Source organism: Moschus berezovskii, chromosome 16 (assembly GCF_049115385.1).
Source record: "Moschus berezovskii isolate FMDL1 chromosome 16, NW_MosBer_1.0, whole genome shotgun sequence".
NCBI lineage: Eukaryota > Metazoa > Chordata > Mammalia > Artiodactyla > Moschidae > Moschus > Moschus berezovskii.
In genome coordinates, this window is record NC_142475.1 from 76,473,829 (window position 1) to 76,479,642 (window position 5,814).

Below are 5,814 nucleotides of genomic sequence, written 5' to 3' on the forward strand. Positions count from 1 at the left end.
CTTGCTTTTTCTATGATCCAACGGATTTTGGCAATTTGATCTTTGGTTCCTCTGCCTTTTCTAAATCCAGCTTGAACATCTTGAAGTCCTTGACTCACACAATGTTGAAGCTTTACTTAGAGAATGTTGAGCATTACTTTGCTAGCATGTGAAATGAGTGCAATTGTGTGGTAGTTTGAACATTCTTAGGCATTGCCTTTCTTTAGTATTAGAATGAAAACTGACCTTTTCCAGTCCTGTGGCCACTGCTGAGTTTTCCAAATTTGCTGGCATATTGAGTGCAGCACTTTAATAGCATCATATTTTAGCATTTGAAATGGCTTGAATGGAATTCTATCACTTCCATTATCTTTGTTTGTAGTGATGCTTCCTAAGGCCCACTTGACTTCACATTCCAGGATGTCCGGCTCTAGGTGAATGATCGCAGCATTGCGGTTATCTGGGTCATTAAGATCTTTTTTGTATAGTTTTTCAGTGTATTCTAGGCACCTCTTCTTCATAACTTCTGCTTCTGTCAGGTCCATACCATTTCTGTCTTTTATTGTGCTCATCTTTGCATGAAATATTCCCTTGGGATCTCTAATTTTCTTGAAGAGATCTCTAGTCTTTCCCATTCTATTGTTTTCCTCTATTTGTTTGCACTAATCACTGAGGAAGGCTTTCTTATCTTTCCTTGCTATTCTTTGAACTCTGCATTCAAATGGGTATATCTTTCCTTTTCTCCTTTGCCTGTCACGTCTCTTCTTTTCTCAGCTATTTATAAGGCCTCCTCAGACAACCATTTTGCTTTTCTTTTTCCTGGGGATGGTTTTGATCACAGCCTTCTGTACAATGTCACAAACCTCCATCCATAATTCTTCAGGCACTCTGTCAATCAGATCTAATTCCTTGAATCTATTTATCACTTCCACTGTATAATCATAAGGGATTTGATTTAAGTCATACCTGAATGGTCTAGTGATTTTTCCCTACTTTCTTCAATTTAAGTCTGAATTTTGCAATAAGGAGTTCATGATCTGAGCCACAGTCAGCTTCTGGTCTTGTTTTTGCTGACTGCATAGAGCTTCTCCATCTTTGGAGACATCCTTCAAAAGGACTTATGCCAGCACTGTTGTAGTCTTGGAGGGCACAAACAAATCCTTATGCACACTAGGACCCAGGAGAAAGGAGCAGTGACCCCACAAGAAGACTGAGCCAGACTTGCCTGTGAGTATCCAGGAGTCTTTGGTGGAGGTATGGGCCGACAGTGGTTTGCAGTGGGGTCAGGGGCACTGAATAAAACAGTGCTGGCATAAAGCAAGTATACTTTTATGAAAAAAAAAAGAAGAAAAAAACAGTGAAGGAGAGGTGTGCCCACCAGACATGGAGTGGGGATGGGTGCTGGGTAAGTAGAGTCTGTACTATGGCCAGCAGAGGCTAGAGCAGGCCATACCCCCCCACCCCAGTACTGGTTGCAGCACCAATATGAAGGCAGATGTTGGGAGGGCCTCAGGGAACCCCGCCTGGCCTAGCTCCGCTTTCTAGCTCCTTCCCCACCGCCTACAGGGTCACAGCTGAGCTTCCTGGCTCAGAGCCCTGTCCTCCCCAGTAAAAAAGAGAGAGAAAGAAAACTCAGTACAGCATAGGAGCTTTCTGTCTATGCCTAAGCTGTGGCAAGATTCTATCCTGCTGCCTGAAAGAATCTCTGAAAACCACGCTTGTGAGGATCAGGGAAGGGATGAATACTGGTTTATACAACCACCTTTGCATATATCCTGAAAATAATACTTTTCATTTTAAAAAAGAAAAAGCAAGAAAAGCTTGAACACTTTCTCTGCTCAAAGAGCTCAAATTTACCTTCCAAAAATAAAAAGTAAACTCTCGGTTGTGGGGTGGGGAAAAGAAAGGAAAGAAAACAGTGGAAAAGGAGAGTGAATACTGAAGAGTGGCCTTTCTGTTGCTGTTCAGTTGCCAAGTCATGTCCAACTCTTTGCAACCCCATGGCCTTGCTTCTTCTGCTGCTGCTAAGTCACTTTAGTCGAGTCCGACTGTGCGACTCCATGGCCTTCAGTTCAGTTCAGTTACTCAGTCGTGTCCGACTCTTTGCGACCCCATGAATCACAGCACACCAGGCCTCCCTGTCCATCACCAACTCCCGGAGTTCACCCAAACTCATGTCCATTGAGTCGGTGATGCCATCCAACCATCTCATTCTCTGTCGTCCCTGTCTCCTCCCACCCCCAATCCTTCCCAGTATCAGACTCTTTTCCAGTGAGTCAACTCGTCGCATGAGGTGGCCAAAGTATTGGAGTTTCAGCTTTAGCATCAGTCCTTCCAATGAACACCCAGGATTGATCTACTTTAGAATGGACTGGTTGGATCTCCTTGCAGTCCAAGGGACTCTCAAGAGTCTTCTCCAGCACCACAGTTCAAAAGCATCAATTCTTTGGTGATCAGCTTTCTTCACAGTCCAACTCACATCCATACATGACCACGGGAAAAACCATAGCCTTGACTCCATGGCCTTACCAGATAGTAAATCAGAGATAGAAAGTATCAAGGCCTATAAGCAAACAAGCAAACCAAGAAACAAAGTAAAAAGCTAGAAACACACAAATATACTTGAGAATTTAGAATATGATAAGGCATAATTTCAACTGAGTCCATTAAAATGGATTTCAGAAAGAAATGATACGGGTATAACAAGTGTGTCCGTTAGTTGCTCAGTCATGTCCGACTCTTTGTGACCATATGGACTGTAGCCCGCCAGGCTCCTCTGTCCATGGAATTCTCCAGGCAAAAATAGTGGGTTGTCATTTCCTGCTCCGGTGGGTTTGACTGGTAATCATTTAAAAAGGTAATGGATGGCATCACCTACTCGATGGACATGAGATTGAGTGAACTCCGGGAGTTGGTGATGGACAGGGAGGCCTGGCGTGCTGTGATTCATGGGGTTGCAAAGAGTCAGACACAACTGAGCGACTGAACTGAACTGAACTGAAGAGACACAAGTTCAATTCCTGGGTCAAAAAGATCCCCTGGAGGAGGGCATGGCAACCCACTCCAGTATTCTTGACTGGAGAACCCCATAGACAGAGGAGCCTGGCAGACTACAGCCCATGGAGTCACATAGAGCCAGACACGACTGAAGCGACAAGCACTCTGTATGCACGCGTGCTAAGTGTGGTTAGATACCGCTGAGTTCTAAGCTGGAGGGGTCCTATCACTTGATCCAAATAATCAAAGATCTAAAAGTAAACAATAAAACTATACACCACCAGAATAAAACACGTGTGAATTCCTTCACTTTTAAAGTTGAACTGTGACAGGCCCTTCTAACTATGACTCAAATTCAGAAACCATGAAAGGAAACATGGATAAAGTCAACTATTTTTTTAAAAAGTATGTATGACCAAAAAAATCACAAACAATCATAAGGCAAAAAAAGAACTGAGAGAAAATACTGAGTACACTTGTCACATTTAAGGGATGAATCTGACTAGTATCTATATGCATACATATATACACATATATGCTAGTAGAAATCAGGAAGAAAATCAATATCCTAGAAAAATAGGCAAAAAGCATAAATTACAATTCACAGAAAAGAATAATAAATGATGCTTGAACAAATGATAAAATACCCGACTGATTATTAGAAAAAGGAAAATTAAAACTACTCCTGAAACCTGGTTTTCATTCATCATATTTTTAAAATTCCCTAAAGTTAACAACAGAGAGTATTGGCCACCCCAAGAGCTGCACCTTTATACACAGAACAGAAAGAGAGCAAATGTAGTGGCAGGAGCTTGGCATTAGCTCGAGTTATTCAGTCCATTTCTTCTTTGACCCATTAAACCCATACCTAGTCATCTCTCCTCCAGGTAGCCTGCAAGGGTATACACTGAAATTCATTCCATTCATTTCATCATTGTTTGGAATAACAAAAGGCTGCAAGCCATCCACACCACTGAACACTATGCAGAGTGGAAAACAAAGAAGAGCAAGGTGTCTGTGTGCTAATATAAAAGCATCATCAGGATGTATTTCTAAAGGAAAAAAAATCAAAGCACCAAACGTCATATACAATGCTATTTCTGTGTGTGGAACAAGTGAGGATTCAGAGTATGAATATATAAAAACACAGGCACATACAAATATTAGTATTTATAAAAATGAGCATCAGTTCAGTTCAGTCGCTCAGTCATGTTCGACTCTTTGCGACACCATGAACTGCAGCACACCAAGCCTCCCTGTCCATCACCAACTCCTGGAGCCCACCCAAACCCATGTCCATAGAGTCGGTGATGCCATCCAACCATCTCATCCTCTGTTGTCCCCTTCTCCTCCTGCCCTCAATCTTTCCCAGCATCAAGGTCTTTCCGAATGTGTCAGCTCTTCGCATCAGGTGGCCAAAGTATTGGAGTTTCAGCTTCAACATCAGTCCTTCCAATGAACACCCAGGACTGATCTCCCTTAGGATGGACTGGTTGCAGTCCAAGGTACTCTTAAGAGCATCAGATCGAGATAAAAGAAAATACTAAAAAATTAAATTTACAGGTGTATGTGTGTGTGTGTGTGTACAACATATGTATATGTGTGTGTTTGTGTGTGTGTAAAGAGAAAGCGGAAAAAATGGGGGGGAGGTAGGCAGAGCTTCAGTGGACAGGGGACACAAAGAGGATTTTGGAAGACTGGTAATTTCTTTTTCCTGACCTTAACTTTGAATCCTTTGAAAGACCCACTGAACTATATGTTTATGATGTGCACTTTTTGGTATTAACAGTCTGTGTGTGTGTGTGTGTGTCCTCAGTCGCTCAGTCATGTCCAATTCTTTGCAATTCTAAGGACTGTATACTGCCAGGCTCCTCTGTCCACAGGATTTCCCAGGCAAGAATACTGGAGTGGGTTGCCATTTCCTCCTCCAGGGGATCTTCCCAACCCAGGGATAGAACTCACCTCTCCTGCACTGAAGGTAGATTTTTTACCACTGAGCTATCAGGGAAGCCCTAGTAACAGCATAAATTTATTGTTTTAAAATGATGGAGCCATAGAAAAAAATTTCAGGCATCAGTTGGAAGGTGACCCCACACATCAAAGTTGTGACAATGTCAGCCTTAAAAATATTAATGGATTTAATTGATTCAAGCGCATTTAGTCAATGAAAATTTAAGACTTAAAAATAATTCCCCCAAAATAAGAGAATGTGAACTATTGACGCATGTTACAAGTTGGATGAATTACGCTAAGTGATAAAAAGGCAGTCCCCAAATGTTACCTACTGTATGACTTTCTTGATAATATGTGTTTAAAATGCTAGCATTCTAGAAATGGAGACCAGAGGAGTGGCTGTCATGGATGGATGATCAGGAGGAGGGGACGAGGTGTGGGACTGTGGAGGATGTGGTTACAAAAAGGCAATTTCAAGGGATCCTGGACTGTGATGTAAATATATGTGAGGAAACTGTATAAAACAAAACAACACAGCAACTTCCCTTGGGGTCCAGTGGCCAAAACTCTGTGCTCCCAAATCAGGAGGCCTGGATTCAGTCCCTGGTCAGGGTACTAGATCCCACATGCTACAACTAAAATCCAGTACAGCTGAAATCAATTAAATAATTTTAAAAAATAGATACACACACACTCACAACTGAACACAAGCAAAATTCACAGAATCTGATAGGAGGTTGACTGTATTAATGTCAATATCTCAACTACAATATTGTACTGTAGTTTTTATGGTTGTAAACTCAGTAAAGGATACTCAGGATTCTCTCTATTATTTATTATAACTGAATATGAATCTACCATTGTCTCAATCAAAAGTCAATTTCA